At 37.5% G+C, this 18,997-nt stretch overlaps 1 long non-coding RNA gene across 1 annotated transcript; it reads right to left on the bottom strand.

The window, feature by feature from the left end:
• Nucleotides 1–1,023: 1,023 nt before the first annotated feature.
• Nucleotides 1,024–12,589, bottom strand: LOC103998331 (uncharacterized). The gene is made up of 3 exons (XR_010491317.1): nucleotides 12,422–12,589; nucleotides 11,620–11,714; nucleotides 1,024–1,076 (listed from the first exon to the last, which is right to left on the bottom strand). It is a non-coding gene; the product is annotated as an uncharacterized LOC103998331 (long non-coding RNA).
• Between the last annotated feature and the right edge of the window lie 6,408 nt (nucleotides 12,590–18,997).

The raw sequence follows: 18,997 nt of genomic DNA, 5'->3' as shown, positions 1-18,997 counted from the left end.
ACTTGTTTCTTTTTCACTCCAAAAAAAGGAAGGAAAAAATAAAAAGGAGTGGACAAAAGAAGACTCGACTGTCAAAAACAGCCTTGTTGCATGTAGTTTGCTTTCATAAAGATACCATATACAATGAGGTCTTCGAGCAGGTAGAGATGCGAGAGCTGCTCCTCCAATCATTGCACGAACACAGAAAGAGTAGGAAGATCAAATAAAACAGGGTGAGAAGATACATGGGGAGTCTTTTGTTTAATGTTGAGACAGTCTCTGATTCCAGCAAATGAGTTCACTAATCTGTATCTCTCATGTCATTGTTAGGTGTTCTTGGGACTTGAGCATGCTTGGACTCAGCTTTAGATTAATCAAGCCTTCTTTACACCTTGCTTTGTTAATAAATAACAAAGCACAGATGCTGATCTTTAGTGTGATGGCAAAGCATTCAGGGACATGGTGGGTACTAATCAGATTTCTTTAGTAAGACCTTCCTTAGGCTATGTTCTTTCATCTTGGAATTTACTTCTATATATATATATATATATATATATATATATATATATATATATATATATCCTGTCATCGGGTGCAACAAGAACTGGAAAAGATTGAAGCAACAATGCCCTAGAAACTAGGACTCAACTACAATTTGTCACAGTTTTTCCACCAAAGGGAATAAACACCATTTCAAGATCATCGTTCTCGAACACTAGAAAGCACTTCAGAACATAGACTCTGGTTCTCCAAAGTAAAAATGTCAGATGACAGGCTCAACACAAAACAAGTACAGAAGAAAAAACCAGGCACCAAAAAAATGAATCAGATTGCTCTGGTCATCATTAACCAGGATCAACTTTGGGAATGTCATAATGCTCACTGAGATTTGCCAAGTACTGGTTAAATTCCTGAATCCGGTCCCGGTGAGATTTGCTTGATATCTTAGCCAATCTGTTCATGTCAATTTTCTGCCTCTGCTCAATATATCGTCTCTCTACTGGAATTAGGAGATCAAGGTGGATGTCCATGGCCGTCAAGCTCGTCAGCTTCAGTCAGGTCTGCAGTATGACCAATAGAGAATCCAGTACCTCCACCTGTACGTTACAAGTAATGAGTAAAAGTGACATTAAAAGATTTGAATTTTGTACATCAAAAACGTCGAGCTTCATGGAAGGGCCAAAGAATTCTAAAACATCTCACTTTGAGGAAGATATGCATTTTTTTAAAGAATAAGAAGGAACATACTAATACTTCTCAAACAATTTCAAGATCGGTAATCAAAAAGATTTTCCTAAATAACGAAGAAACAACATCATTAACAATGTAATTACAGGTAGAAGTCTACTTGTTGGAAGCTTATTTTTCCCGGTACGAGAATCTTTATCGTAATAATGCTAGTCATAAGTGTTTTGCAAGACAATCACATGAATGATGATGACTTAGACATATAATCTTTTTGTTTATTATTATTACTTATTATTTAATCACTTTATATTGCCTATTGCTTAAATATATTGTGATGTTTATGGATCTGTGCAATAAGAATCAGATCGTGATGAGATCACGATAATGAGACTGATTTATCTTTAAACACAGATCCTAAATAATCCCGATCATAGGTTACTCAAGAGGAACATTGAGATATATAGACAGACTGGTGTACTATATACCGTTCATATGATGGATGCAATTGGTCTCATAGTTGCTCGTGTGGGGTCACTAGGGATAAAATACAGGTGCTCATTGGATAATAAGTTTTATGATTGATCCGCTTACAGAATGTTGGATGGTTGATGATACCTAATTGTCATATAACGATTCTGTAATCCCAGTAGTGTATCTGGTCCTAAGACTTGAGATTCTACTCTTTGATACCAAACTTATAGGTCTGGAGGTTCCAGATCTAGCATAGCTAGTCATCGAGAGTGATAGCCAACCTAACGAGGACTATTGAGTGTCGATAGATGATCATCCACTCTTAGTGTCATGAGAGCAATATCCCATATGATTTTGCTTAAACAAATCCCTAACCAAGGTCTTTCGGATTTAAAGAAAAAGAGTTATCTAGGAGAATCCGATTAAAGCGAGACTCGAGTAGAAACCGTATGGGTCTGACAGCACTATGCCTGATATACGGTCCTTGGGATATTATATGGATGAGAGACTATAGGTATACGGTGACCGAGGACAAATAGGTCCAATGGGTTGGATTCCCCTATATCGTTTGGGGATTACAACGTAGTGGCCTAGTACGTCTGCAATCAATGAGTCAAGTGAATTATTATGGAGATAATAATTCATTGAGCCAAAATGAGTTCTGATAGGTATGACTCACGGCTAGCTCAATATGGGGCATAGAGGGTCATACACATATGGTATGCGTTGCGATGAGTAGAGGTTCGGATATAAGATATATGTCGGAGCCCCTATCTTATTGGATATCCAATAAACCTCTAAATTATTGGATCTTATGGATAAGATCCAATAAGAGCCAATAAGAGATTATTGGATATAGATCCACTAATCTAAGAGGCTTGGGTAGTTGGATGAAGATCCAATACCCAATAGGGCAGGATCCATTAACGTTAAATTGATAAGGGACCTCTATAAATAGGAGGGAACCAATGATTCATAAGCTAGAGCTTCTTTAGGTTGTCTTCTCCTATTCTCCTCTCCTTCTCCTTAGATAGCAGGCTAGAAGATTTAAGGAACATCGTCGTAGCCCCACTATATGGATCACCACTAGAGAGGAGGGCGCTTGACTTTCTTCATCATCTCCTACAAATATGCAAGGATTCAGGGATATACGATCTCCCTATGTAAAATACTATCTCACACGTGGTTTTAAGTATCGCGGGTTTTTGTGCACCAATCTTCACACGACGATGAACACATTGATGAGAAATTTTAGGATTTTATTTTCATGTCCTTCTGTTGTGCATGTGATACTCGCAAAGATTTCCTTATAGTGGTATCAGAGCCAAGTTGTTCATGTGAAAGATTAGTTTTGAACTACGTGTATTGTGTTTTAGAGAAGTTTTTGACGTTCAAATCGTTGATGCAATTGTTGCTGCCCTTGCTGCCCTCGTAGATGGACTGTCATTTGCATGCAAGGGGTTGGCGACCATCAGGTTGCTGCCGGCGGCCAATTGTCAGCATTGGTGCCTACAGGGACGGGCACTGCACCACAAGGGGCAGCGCCTGCAGGTGTTGCACCCGTGGGCAAAACCGCCCGTAGGGGCGGCAGGGCCCATTGGGGCGCCCGCCCAGCAGGGCAGCGGCGTCGGCGGGCGTTGCACCCACGAGCAAAGCAGCTCACGAGGGCGACAGTGCCCGCAAGGGCACCCACTTGGAAGGGCGGCGCCGCCCGCGGGCAGCTCGTCGCGATGTCCCCACCGCATAGGGCCATCCCCAACAGGGTAGTGGCGACCGCAGCAAGCAAAGGCAAGGGAAGGTTTAGGGTTTTCTGGGCAAAAGATAGTTTTGCCCCTCAGAAATTCCAAGTTTTGTCCTTTTATCATAATTACCAAAATACCCCTTAAAATTTAAAAAATTCCCTACATGGCTCAATTTTAAAAATATTAATTAATTAAAAAGTTTAATTATTATTATTATTATTATTATTATTATTATTATTATTATTATCTAGTAGTCCTACATAATAATATTTATATGTGATGTATGATATGTGAACGAATAATCATGGACCGTGTGATGTATGTGTACTTGTGATTATTATTATTAGGGCCTGCGAGCCTCCATTTTATTTCTCATTTATTATCGGGCCTGCATGCCTATGATTAAGTTGTAATCACACGATGAGGCGCAACGAGAGCGTGGAAGCGATAATGGGACCCACGAGACGAATGATCGCGATATATGGAGATACGTCGAGATGCTGACGAAACCGATGAGGATGAGATGGACGATCACAAGGCATGGAGATACACCGCTGCACACATATATCTTGATGTGAGTGATTAAGCCCACTAGCTTAGGCTTGATCACATTAGGCTATGGTCCATGATCATCTGGTGTAATTGCTCATGTGATATGTGATTGCTTATATATATATATATATATATATATATATATATATATATATATATATATATATTATATGTATATGTGTGACATGTTATATTAGGAGATCAAATCAAAAATCCCCTCTTTCGATAATATTAAGTTGGTAAATGTGAGGTAATTAGATTGACCCATGTGGCCTTCCATCGTTATAGGTAGGGACCGATTCTCGATGTATGTTGAGTTAGTCGAGTCCTATGATGCTCACTTATATTGTGACTCGCTATCTTCCCTATGACATAAAGATGTTATCAGTGACCTGAGGACATGGTATGCTTGGTCGAGTCCCTCGAGAGTATATCATCGAATCAGACTCATCTTGTAACGATAGTGTTAATTTAACCGAACAACATGGTTGGTTGAGTCTCTTGAGACCATGGTGGTTTGGAGGTCGAATAGGACGAGAATCATAAGGAGTTGTGGTCGAGTCCCTCGAGGTTACACTAAAATACTGATTGGATCTTGATCCCCACTAGAACCCAACCAGAGACTTTCATTTCATATACTGAGGGTGTCGCGTGACTCGCTAGTAAAATAGTGGGAGTAGATTAAGATAGAAGTCCATATCTTATTTATTTATTTTTATAAAATCTGTATGTTATTTATTTTTACTACATCTTTATTTTCAAAAAATATCGTTTTCAAATCCCTTACATGACATACTTGATGTCAACCGCCTCATTAGTTCGAATTATATAGATTGACTTCATAACTTGAGAATTGTTCTCACGGTGGAGAAAATGGCGTACGTCCTTGATGCATTGATGTCTACACCCGAGAAAAGGGCAAGCGAGGATGAGATTGCTCGTTACGTGAAGTATATAGATGACTCTACTCTTGCTTAGTGTTATATGTTGGACTCCATGACTCCTAAGTTACAAAGACAACATGAAAAGATGGATATCAAATTCATTCTCCTACATGTCTGCAAACTGTTTGAGGAACTGGGAAGGACTCAGCAATATGAGATATCCAAGAGCCTCTTCCATACTAGGATGACTAAGGGGACATTGGTTCAGAACCATGTCCTAAAGATGATTGAGTGGATAGAGAAACTCACAGGTTTAGGAATGGTCCTAAAGGATAACTTGTGTGTGGATCTTGTGCTTCGATCCCTACCAGATTCCTTTTCACAGTTCATAATAAATTTTAATATGAACAAGCTTGAAATAACTCTCCCTGAGCTCCTCAATATGTTGAGGGAGACAAAGAGCATTACCAAGAAAGAGAAGCCAATTCTCTATACCGGTGAGACCAAAAATAAAAGGAAAGCAAAAAAGTCCCTTAAGAAGGGCAAGGGCAAGGGCAAATCGGGTAAAACAAAGGTTGCTAAGAAAGACCCGGTAAAGAACAAAGGCCAATGCTTCCACTACGACAAAGATGGGCACTGGAAGAGAAACTGTAAAGAATACCTTGCAGAGATGGTGAACAGAAGTTTGGAGAAGCTCTAGGTATATTCATGATCAGTTTCCATTTGTTAGACTCTTATGATAACACATGGGTATTGGATACTAGTAATGCTTATCATATTTACAATTCGTTGTAGGTTATAGCAAGACCTAGGAGATTGGCGAGAGGCGAGATGCGAGATGGACTTCAAAATGGGGAATGAAGTAAAAGTTGTTGTAGTAGCTGTTAGCGAGGTCACCCTACATTTGCTTGGTGGGGTAATTATTACATTGGATGCATGCTATTTTGTTTATTCTATTATCAAAAATATTATTTTCATTTCATGTTTGATAGCTAGTGAATATAAATTAGTTTTTTAGAACAATGGTTGTTCAATATTATTAGATGATGAGATCATCATGAGAGGAACATTGCATAATGACTTGTTTATGCTGGACACTACTCCACATATCATGAATGTAAGCATGTCTAAGAGGAAACAAGATGAGGTGAAAAGTGCATACCCATGACATTGTAGACTACGTCACATCTATAAGAAAATGATCCAAAAGTTGCTAAAGGATAGATATCTAGATCCATTCGACTATGAGTCATATACAACTTACGAGCCTTGCCTTCGTGGAAAATTGACCAACTCTCCTTTTAGTGGAACTGGTGAGAGAGCCACCGAGCTATTAGAACTCATATATAGTGATGTATGTGGACCCATGTCAACTCATGTCATAGGTGGTTACTCCTACTTTTTTACTTTTACTGATGATTTCTTAGGGTATGGACATGTGCACTTGATAAAGTACAAGTCCGAGGCCTTTGAGAAATTCAGAGAGTATAAGAATGAAGTGGAGAACCAGATTAGAAAGAGTATCAAGATTCTTCAATCAGATCAAGGAGGTGAGTACTTGAGTACAAAGTTCATCCAGTTCCTCAAGGATCATGAGATTCTATCACAATGGACATCTCCTTATATACTTCAGCTCAATGGTGTATCTGAAATGAGGAATCATACACTGTTAGACATGGTACGGTTCATGATGAGTTTCGCTGACCTACCCATCTCATTTTGGGGATACGACCAAGAGACTGCAACTTACCTTTTGAACATAGTTCTAACTAAGTCGGTAGTGTCTATACTATATGAGACATGGAAAAGGAAAAAACTTAAGGCTATTAAGATTTGGGACTGCTTTGCCCACATTAAAAGACACAACCCCGATAAGTTGGAATCGAGGATTGAGCGATATAAGTTCGTAGGATACCCCAAAAAAGCCTGTGGATATTATTTATATCATCCCGAGAACCAAAAGGTCTTTGTAGCCAAGAGAACAATATTCCTTGAGAATGAACACATTCTTAGTAGAGATAGTGGGAGCATAATAGAGTTGAGCGAGGTTGGAAAACCTAGCTCAAGCACCACTCCATAGCCCAAGTCTGTTCAAGCACTTAGCACACAAGTTTCGACTTTACGTAGGTCCGACAGAGTATCTCATCCTCTTGAGAGATATGTGGGACATATTAGAAAAGAGGATGTTAAGAATATTGATCCTTAGACCTACGAGGAGACTATTACGAGTATAGAATTCGAGAAGTGGCAAGAAGCCATGAATTTTGATATTGATTCTATGTACTCCAACAAGGTTTGGAACCTAGTTGATGCACCTGAGAGTATTGTACCCATCGGTTGCAAGTGGATCTTCAAGAAGAATATCACAATAGATGAAAAAGTAGAGACCTATAAAGCAAGGCTAGTGGCTAAGGGGTATCATCAAAGACAATGATAAAACCTGTATTCCTCAAAGACTATGATGAAACCTTTTCTCCCATAGCCATGCTAAAATATATCTGAATTCTATTGGCTATTGCAGCAATTTATGATTATGAGATATAGTAGATGGACGTGAAAACTGTATTCCTCAATGGCAACCTCAAGGAGGAGGTGTATATGATACAGCCTGATGGATTCGTGTCCAAGGACTATCCAGATAATGTATGTATGTTTCTTAGATCCATTTATAAACTAAAGTAAGCTTTCCGAAGTTGGAACATAAGATTTGATGAGGCAATCAGATCTTATGATTTTGTTAAGAACAAAGATAAACCTTGTGTGTACAGAAAGGTAAGTGAGAGTACTATCACCTTCTTAGTGTTATATGTGGATGACATCCTGATAATTAAGAATGATGTAGAAATGCTATCCACAATAAAGACTTGGTTATTTAGACACTTCTCCATGAAGAAATTAGGAGAAGCATCCTATATCTTGGGGATTCGGATCTATAGAGATAGATCCAAGAGGATGTTTGACTTATCTCAGTCCAGGTACATAGATACTATTATCAAAAGGTTTGGCATGAAAAATTCTAAGAGAGGTCTTATACCGATGAGACATGGAATATCACTTTCTAGGAGTATGTCCCCAAAGGCTCCTAAAAAAATGGCGAACATGGATAGGATACCCTATGCCTCAACGATATGGTCTATCATGTATGTCATGCTATATACCAGGCCTGATATAACGCATGCTCTGAGTGTCACGAATAGGTTTCAAGCGGATCTAGGCTTAGAGCACTAGAAAGCAATAAAGAGTATCCTTAAGTACTTAAGAAGGACTAAGGATCTTTTACTAGTATATAGAGGTGGTAGCCTTAGGGTTGAAGGCTACATGAACTCAAGTTTCCAATCTGATATCGATGACAGTAAGTCGAATTTGGGGTATATGTACACCTTGAATGGAGGAGCAGTATATTAAAAGAGCTTCAAGTAAGATACTATTGCTGACTCGACCACAGAGGTAGAGTGCATTGTTGTAGTAGAGGCAGCAAAGGAGGGAGTTTGGATGAAGAAGTTCATCATAGATCCAGGAGTCATACTGGGTAGTGAGGAGCCAAATCTCTTATATTATGATAACAACGAGGCGATTGCTCAAATGAGGGAACCTAGGTCTCATCAAAAGTGTTCTGAGGAGGTTCCACCTGATTAGAAAGATCATGACCCGATAAGATATAGAAGTGAAAAGAGTTCCATCTGAAGATAACATTGCAGATCTACTAACAAAGTTGTTGAATCATATGAGAGTCATAAGGGTATGATGAGGATTAGACACATAGGTGATTGACTTTAGGTCAAGTGGTAGATTGCTAGTCATATATGTTTTGTAAGCCAATCGCGTGAGTGATGACACATGTGACTTGACACGCAGTCTTTTTACTTATTATTATTACTTGACATTTTATCACTTTATATTACCTATTACTTGAATATATTGTGATGTTCATTGATCTATGCAATGAAAATCGGATCATGATGAGATTACGATAATGAGACCGATTCGCCTTTAAACACATATCCTAAATAATCCCGGTCATAGGTTACTTGAGAGAGACATCGAGATAATCGGATAGACTGGTGTGTTGTATACTCATCCATATGATGGATGTAGCCGGTCTCATAGCTACTCGTGTGAGAACACTAGGGATACAGTACATGTGCTTATTGAAGAATGAGTTCATTTATTGATTCGGTTACGGAATGTTGGATGGTTGATAATGCCTTATTATTAAACAGCGATTCCATAGTCCCAATGGTATATTTGGTCCTTAGACTTGAAACACCAAGGATATCATATATAAGTACTCCACTCTTTGATGCCTAACTTATAGGTCTGAAGGTTCCAGATCTAGCACAACCGGTCATGGGGAGTGGTAACCAACCTTACGAGGACTATTGAGTTTCGATAGAGGATCATCTACTCTCGGTATCATGAGAGGAATATCTCATGTGTTCTTGCTCAGACAAATCTCTGGTCAGGGTCATTTGGATTGAGGGAGAAAGAGTTCTTCAAAAGAATCCGATTAGAAAGAGACTCGAGTAGAAATCGTATGGGTCTAATAGCATCATGCCCGGTATACAATCTTTGGGATATTAGATGGATGAGAGACTATAGGTATATGGTAACTAAGGACAGATAGGTCCAATGGATTGGATTCCCCTATATCGTCTGGGGACTACGACGTAATGACCTAGTATGTCCGCAATCGATGAGTCGAGTGAATTTTTATAAAAATAATAATTCACTGAGCGAGAAGGAGTTCCGACATAAATGACTCACGGCTAGCTCGATATTGGGCCTAGAGGGTTATACACATGGTAGGCGTTACGATGAGTAGAGGTTCGGATATGAGATATCTACTAAAGCCCTCTATCTTATTGGATCCTATGGATGAGATCCAACAAGAGCCAATGAAAGATTATTGGATATAGATCTACTAATCTAAGAGGCTTGGGCAGGATACATTATGATTAAGTTGATAGAGGACATCTATAAATAAGAGAGAACTAATGGTTCATATGCTAGAGCTTATTTGGGTTACCTTCTCCTATTCTCTTCTAGCCAAGAGATTTAAGGAGCATCGTCATAGCCCTACTGTGTGAATCACTGCTAGAGAAGATGGCGCTTGATTTCCTTCATCCTCTCCTACAGATCTGTAAGGATTTAGAGATATACGATCTCCCTGTATAAAATACTATCTCACACATGTTTTTAAGATTCGTAGGTTTTTATTCATCAATCTTCACACGACGATGAATACATCGATAAAAATTAAAAAAAAAATTATTTTTATGTTCTTCCGCTATGCATATAATCCCCTGTATCGTCTCGGGACTACAGCGTAATGACCTAGTATGTCCGCAGTCGATGAATTGAGTGAATTATTATAGAGATAATAATTCACTAAGCAAGAAAGAGTTCTGACATGAATGATTCACGGCTAGCTCGATATTGGGCTTAGAGGGTTATACACATATGGTAGGCGTTGCAATGAGTAGAGGTTCGGATATGAGATATCCGTTGAAGCCCCCTATCTTATTGGATCCTATGGATGAGATCCAACAAGAGCCAATGAAAAATTATTGGATACAAATCCACTAATCTAAGAGGCTTGGACAGGATCCATTATGATTAAGTTGATAGAGGACTTCTATAAGTAGGAAAGAACTAACGGTTCATATGCTAGAGCTTATTTGGGTTACCTTCTCCTATTCTCCTCCGGTCAGGAGATTTGAGGAGCATCATCATAGCCCTACTGTATGAATATAGAGAAAGACGCTTGATTTTCTTATCCTCTCTTACAAATCTGTAAAGATTCATGGATATACGATCTCCCTATATAAAACATTATCCCACCAGCTTTTACATCTAACGCTTCCCCCGGTCCCGCCAACAACATTCTACATTTACCTGCTAGAAGTTACTCATTCAGCACATAAAACAATGCTCATTCATATAGATTAGTTCATGTAAAACAAGATAATAATATTAAAAGGCTTAAAAATGTTGCGACCAGTTTGTTTCCCATGAATGAACTAAGAACCATATTCAACGCAGTCCTGCTTCTGTAAGCATTCTGTCAACAATAGCAAAAAATCCTCAAATCTACATCTTCTCTTATTTCTTCCCGAGGTCACCCTTCTATTTCACATGATATATTCTTGATGATACTCCTACAGCGAGCACCTAAAGAGCTGCTATTAAAATCATGACTAGCCAGATAGTTTTATTGTTCCTCCTGAAACATTTCTCAATTCAAGCCCCATTTCACCAAAATAACATTGTTTTTTCCGGTCTAGTTGAGAGCAAAATCTTGTTGGTCACATGAGTATAATAAGCTAACAACACTGTGTCCAGAGAACTGCCCAGACAACTGAACCACAAAGTAGATTGATAATTAGAAGAACAAGCGGACACAACAAGGAGCTGTAGACTCCAAAGCACCTGTTATAGAAGAAGGCCCCATCAGACGAGAAGATAAGTTGCTAACTTGATACCTACATCCTAAAACCTATTTAAAATTTTTATAGAGTAATTATACTTATTCTACACCGGTTTAGCATATGTCTCCATTGAGATTGATAAATCTATCAGCTTTTTTGCATTATCCACATCATTGTCATAAATTTATTTAGCAAACGAAATTAATTATCATCATATCAATAACTAAATGCAGCATTAGTTACAACCTCAAAGTGAATCCCCTGCTTCAAGATAAATTACAAGATCCAAGAAGCTAACTTTATTGAGTAAAAAATTCTCATCAAACTGAGAAAGATGTTAACTTGAAAGGAGCCAACAAATTTTGCTACTTGTACCTTAGCAAATCTAAATAGAGTATTAGGTCACTGATGAGAGGCAAAAACAGATACCTGCTGATCCCCAAAGCCATGTAGGATTAGCAAACCAATACCTTAGAAACAAAACAAGAGGAATAAGCAATTTAACCAGAACAACATTAATTTTTTTTTTTTAGAAAAAAACTTTAGCTTAAAACATTCAACATGCCTAATTTAGTTTAGGAAGACATGGAAGATGCCCATTCCTTCCCTACATGTCATCAATGTATTCGCATCAACCTCGAAGCACAAGCATCCAGGTGCCTACCCCAACAAAGGTAACCTTTTCGCCACATTATTAAGTCAATTATGAACATCCATATTAAAGCTTCTTACGATTTCACGTCTGCTGCTCTACTTGACCCAGAAATTCTGCTGAAAGAATGTTCTAATACCTATTTACCCTAGAGGATCCTTCAACAACGAGCAACAAGCAAAAAATCATTTACCACTAGAATAGAACAACATTGAGCGCTCCTATTCACACAAAATGCAACTTCTCTTTCTTCTGTAAAACATATCGAAGAAAACCAATAGTAATCTTAGAAGACACACAAATACAAAAGTAGGTGACTTTTTCTTGTTCTGCGTGTATGGCCATCGAGGTACAGGTGATTGATCACCGATAGACTAATTAAAGAAGAAACTTGAGAATAGGTGCAAATGAAAAGCAAAATTCATCCAAAAACGAGAGATGAACCAAAGATTTGGGACACGATTCTGATCCAAACCCAATCCAATCAACGAAACATCCGATTAGTTGAAAAGGCCAGATTCTAACCTCTCTTATTCCTGTTCCCTCTTTTGAAATAGTCGACGATCCAAAGGAGGAGGTGGAGGAGATTCGCAACGATAATGCTTGCCCGACGAAGCAAATCGAAGGCCCGCTAGCGACACGAGAAAGGCAAAACAGGAAGATAGATTTATGCACGCGCGTCGGATTCACGGCTCGGACAATGGCAAATTAGTTAATAGAACCTTCTGGAAGTGAAGAGTGTGTTCACACACATATAGTAATAATATTTTTTTCAAATATTTAAACATTTGTTGATCTTTGAGATTTTTCTAGGTTCTATAAATACAGTCCTAAATCTCTAACCAATTGAATTCAGAGACCAATGAAAAATTTTCTCTTATTTATGTATGATTTATTATTTAATTTTACTATTTAATTCACTGGAAGATGTTAGTCAAGTCATTCCATGATCATACTCTTAATAATTTCTTGATCAAAATCCAAATACCCTACATTTTTTATTTTATTTTGGAGCCGTAATTTAAAAAAAAGGGATAAAGATACAATTGACCACTTTTTTTTTTCTTCCTCCCTTTCTCCCAATTGGATCAGAAATCGATCTAACATAAATAATAACTAATAAAAATATTATATATTTATTTATATTAATAAAAATTTATATATAATTAAATCTCAAAATTATAAGACAAAATAATGGAATAATTACAACATTATAATTTCAGCTTAAATTGATCAAAAATAATTTTTTTAAAATTTTAAGAGTTGAATTAATCGAAAATAGATCTCTTAATTGCTTAAAAAAAATCAATTATGACTTCATTTGACATTTTTAATGTTTCATAAAATCTTGCTATTTTTGGGTAATAATATATCTAAGTTATATTATTCTTGAATGAGAAATTTTAATATTTTCAGGGAACTCTAAAGAGTAGCTTCCAAAGGTGTTACCATTTTTACTATATATATATATATATATATATATATATATATATATATATATATATATATATATATATATATATATATATATCAATCCTTTAAGGTGTGAAGTTATGGTCTTTTAATTTATCTAATTTAAGATGAATTTGCCATAACTTTGGAACAAAATCCACTTGATTATTGTTATAGAAAGTTTTGTGATGTTCGATTCAAAAGAGTTTTTGTAGACCTGAAGCACATTATTTTGGGATCCTATACAAGAACAGTGTAACTCACAACCTTCCTTTTCCAAAATTCTTTAAATTTTCAGAAAATCTTCCATTTAACTTACGAATACCTAAATGATCTTTTTATTTTTTTAATTTATTATGAAGTATATTTTTTAATAATTTTATTTCGACCTTTAAAGGTGTGAAATTATGATTTGTTTTTATTTTACTCAATTTTATTGTATCTCGGATTTTGATGATGAAATCAATTGTCATTTGTTATTTAATCCATATGTTTGTTGAGATAAGTGTGCAGGATTAACTACGATGAAAGTAAGACATACAGTAGGAATTGAGCCGGAGTCAAAGACTATGATCACGTTGGGAGTTCGAGAGCTCGACGGAAGTCCGAACGGTCGTCGGAGGTTCTGCGGGAACAAATCCGAGAAGTCCAGGAGCTTGTCAAAAGAAGCTCGTCGGAACTCGCCAAGTGGATCGTCGCAAGTCCAGGAGTTTGCCGGAAGTTCGTCGGAGCATTGCCGGAGATTCGTCGGATGTTCGCCGGAAGAAGCGATTGACACACCGGAGCAAGCTGTCGTAAATGTCTTAAGAATTATCGTAGTTAGCATGAAGATTAAGTTAGGAATGGGAGGTTATCCTATTAACTTAATCTGGGGGTAATTGGGCCCTTGACAGACTTAAATTGGGCCGAATGGATCAACCCATTCGGACCAGAATTCCTACTAGGCGGTGGCACCGCTAGGGTCGGCGGTGGCACCGCTTGGGCTTAGTCTCCAAGCGAGACTGGGCGGTGCAACCGCCCCTGATAGGCGGTGGCACCAGCAGGGCTCAATCTCCGCGAGACTGGGCGGTGCAACCGCCCCTGTCAAGCGGTGGCACCGCCTAGAGGCTCAGTCTCCGAGCTCTGCCAAGCAGTGCAACCGCCCCTGACAAGCGGTGGCACCGCCCAAAGGCTCAGTCTCCGAGCTCTACTAAGCGGTGCAACTGCCCTAGTCAGGCGGTGCAACTGCCAGACCCCGGAATTCCGGGAGATGATAGTTTTGAGCTCGAAATTCAAACTGGTTTGGGGCCTATAAATACCCCACCCTTTCAGCAATGAAAGGGCAACCAAAAGCACCGAAAATCCAATCTTACTCTGTGATTTTTAGAGCTCAAAAGTGTTGTAAAGGCTAGAAGTTCTCCCTCTTTTTCCAAGTTTTGATCTTTCAAGAGAGGAGAGAAAAGTTTGTAAGGGTTGTCTCTTAAGCCCGTCAAAAGGAGTAAAACTGTAAAAGGGTGGTTGGCCTTCGCCTATTGAAGGAAGGCCTCTAGTGGATGTTGGTGACCTCGTTGGTGGAGGAAGCCAAAAGTGGATGTAGGTCAAGATTGACCGAACCACTCTAAATCTCGGTTTGCATTTACTTTGAGCATTTTATCTTTACTACAAACCTCCTTAATAGCTTAATGTCTTCTGCTCTTTTACGAACTCACTTTCAAGTTTCCGAAAATGGTTTTACATCGAAAATCAGTTTTATCGTACGAACATCATATTTCAGTTTGCGCTTACATTCTGATTTCTATCTTAACTGTAAACTTCCTGCCTTACTTTACTTCAGATACATTTCCATAAGCTTTCAAAGTTATTATCTGCACGAAACGACTTTTACGTCGTAATCAAATTTCAACGTACGAACGCAGTTTTAATCGTCGAAAGTTTTCTGCTGCACTAATTCACCCCCCCCCCCTTTTAGTTCTCTTGATTCTAACAATTGGTATCAGAGCGGGGTAAACTCTCAAATGGATTAAAACCCAAGAGAGATGACATACGCCAGAAATCAAGAGGGTCACTCTATTACACATCCACCCATGTTCAATGGGACGGACTACACCTATTGGAAGACCCGAATGAGGATCTTCCTTCTTTCAATGGATTTTGAACTTTGGAATCTTATCGAAAATGGATTTTCGAAGTCTTCTCTTCCAATGATCGATTGGAATGAATTGGAGAAGAAGACTTTTGCTCTTAATGCAAAGGCTATGAATGCCTTATTTTGTGCGCTTGATAAAAATGAGTTCAATCGTGTTTCGATTTATGAAATTACGTTTGATATTTGGCATACACTCGAAGTGACTCACGAAGGCACAAGTAGAGTGAAAGAGTCAAAAATCAATCTTTTGATACATTCTTTTAAACTTTTTCGAATGAAACCGAGCGAGACTATTGGCGACATGTACACCCGTTTCACGGATGTCGTCAATGGTCTAAAAGGACTCGGCAAAAGTTTTTTGGATTTTGAGCTCGTAAATAAGATTCTAAGATCCCTTCCTAAGAGTTGGGACCCTAAAATCACTGCTATTCAAGAGACTAAAGATTTAAACAACTTCAAGAACTAATCGGGTCATTAATGTCCTATGAAATGACTTGCAAGGCTCATGAAGAGCAAGAAGACATCCTTCCAAAGAACAGAAAGGATATGACACTTAGAACTTTAGATAACCACTTGAGAGAGAAAACTCAAGTGATGAGAACTGTGACGATGACTTGGCACTTCTAACAAGGAAATTCAAAAAATTCATTAAAAGAAACAAGTTTAAAAGTGACACAAAAGATAAACTTGAACAAAAAAAGAACCAAGTTATTTGTTACGAATGCAAAAAGCCGAGATACTACAAAAGTGATTGTCCCCAAGCCAAGAAGAGAACAACAAAGAAGAAGGCGCTCAAAGCAACGTGGGATGACTCGAGCGCATCTGAAGAAGAGGAGTCCAACACCGAACAAGTTGCTAATTACGCCTTAATGACCATCGGAGAAGAGGTAACAAATTTAATTGATGCAGATTTATCATTTAATAAATTATTAAATACCTTCCATGACTTATTTGATGAATATAAAATAATTAATAGAAAATATAAATTATTAAAAAATAAGCATGATAGTCTTGTTAGCAATTTTGATAAATTAAAAACTGAATATTATGATAATTTAGCTTAATGTGAAAAATGCCATGATCTAGAAACTCTCCAAAAGGAAAACTTGCTACTTAAGGACACCTTGAAGAAATTTGAGGTTGGTAGCAAGTCTTTGAACATGATCCTTATAAACATGGTCACGTTCCCAAAAGAAGTGGAATCAGACTCGTGAAAAGTCCTCACCAAAATCCAACCACTTTCATAAAAGGCCCTATCTTACATGTTCAACACCAAAGCAAATGCAACTTTTGTTGTAAACAGGGACATAAAACATATCATTGTCCATTCAAGAAAATTAGTCCGAACAAACTGATTTGGGTTCCTAAAGGAACCATAATAAACTCTATGCAACATAATAAACAATATAGATCAGTTTTTGAGGCACCCAAAAGTAAATGGGTACCTAAAAATCACCCCTTCTTGTAAAAACATACACCATCAAAAGCTAGGAGCAAGAGATAATATCTTGTTTTTTGGGTACTCGATATTCATGACTCGAGATCCAAAAGAACACGTAATGCTCTCTAGCATAAATAGTAAAAAAAAGAGGATTAGAAAATTAATATTGCAGAGTGATACTAATACAATCATGTTTAATCCCTCAGATTTTGAAACTCATAATTCTCCCTTCACATACCCTCCGGATTTCTGAACTCATCAAATTGATTTCTTTATTTTTAATTTCGTTTAGGATTAATTACATGAAAATAAAAAAAATAGAAATCATGCTTATCATTCTAGTAATTTTGAAAATAATCATGAAAATTGTATGTTTATGATAAACAAAATGATTTTGATTAAAAATGCCTTATGAAATATGATATCATGCCTAATAAATTTATTTTTTGAAGCTATGCATGATGATGATAAGTTTTAGGTAATTTATAGTTTATTGATTATTGATGATTTCCATAATGATCTTTTACGATTTATGGATTATCTATATCATTAACTTACGTCTTACAAGCAAAGTTTGTCATAAACTTGCAAAGCTTACCAACTTGGATAATAAGTCATGAACATGTCTAAAATTGTGTACGACATTTAAAGTAGAATATGCGCGTCACAAGATCTATTTTGAACGTACGAAATTTCTCATCTTGAAATGGAAACTCTTGCGTAATTACGAAAGTAAAGTTGATTGCTCCACAAATGAAACCTCTCCTCAAGTTAAAAACATCCAAATCAGTCCATACATCCCCCAAACAAGTGCTCACCGCCTGTAGGCGGTGGCACCGCCCAGTTGGCGGTAGCACCGCTGGTTGTCACGGGTTGCAAGCGGTTGCACCGCCCCAGCCAGTGGTGCAACTGCTTGCAATCTTGCCTCTTTTAAACCGAGCTAGGGCCGGCGGTGGAACCGACCCCAACTTACTCCCTTCCCCTCTTTACACCACCAAAGCTTCTCCACCTTCATTTCTCCCAAATACTCATCATTTCAAAGCAAAAGATCAACAATCTCTCTTTCTCTTAAGGATCTTACTTAAGGTATTCTCTAAGAATCCTTTAAATTCTATTTTTGAGTCATTTATTCTTGCTTATTACTATCTTCTTAAATAATAGTAGTTATGGGCTCTAGAAGATCATCTAGGGACAAAGGGAAGAGAAGATTAGAAGAAGACTTTGATCTTACCCTTTTCGATTCAAAATATCATGCTGAAAAATTTTCTTCCTTTGAATTTAGAAGTATCAATAAGGGAAAACATGTAGATCTAGATGAACTAAGAGACTTAGAGACAATCCAATGATTTGCAAACTTAGATCTACTCCCAATTTTATAAATTAGTGAACCCATTTATCCAAGACTTGTTAGATTGTTTTACAATAATCTACAAGTAGATGAAGAAGAAAGAATGTCTACCTATCTCCTAGGACAACACATCTCCATTACGGATAGATTCATTTGCGACATGATAGGCATTCCTGTAAAAAATAGAGGTCTTTATTTTAGAGGATCGTGGGATAATGAAACAGTTGGGATAACATATGTTGAAGCCTTACGAACAATTTTTGATTATCCCAACTTAGTGATAGTTCCTAAAAGCTGTGAACATCTACTACCACTAAACACTAAGGTACTTCATCATATTATAACTCGCATCATTCTCCCTAAACAATACCATCATGATGAAGTAAGTCAAATAGAATTAGGAACCATGTATTGGATCATGAAAGGACATAACATCTATTTTGGTTACCTTATCCAACAAAATATGATAGAACTATCTAAAAAAGACATGATGCTTCCATATGGTGGTATAATCACTAGAATACTTAAAGTCTATGATATTCCAATACCACCCGACGAAGAAGTAATGAAAGTAGATAGGTTTAGCATAATAAATAAAAATCTACTTCACCGATTGAGATGTTTTTATAGAAACGGTAATTGGGTTAGAATGCCTAGAAGAAATAATCCCTCTCAACCAGAACCAGAACCCGAAACACTAGTCTTTAGGGATACTCAATCTCCTCCGATCTGTCC

The sequence above is a fragment of the Musa acuminata genome, chromosome BXJ2-9 (assembly GCF_036884655.1).
Source record: "Musa acuminata AAA Group cultivar baxijiao chromosome BXJ2-9, Cavendish_Baxijiao_AAA, whole genome shotgun sequence".
Classification (NCBI taxonomy): Eukaryota; Viridiplantae; Streptophyta; class Magnoliopsida; order Zingiberales; family Musaceae; genus Musa; species Musa acuminata.
Note: the sequence above shows the minus strand (reverse complement) of the source record. Positions and strands in the feature narration are given on the sequence as shown.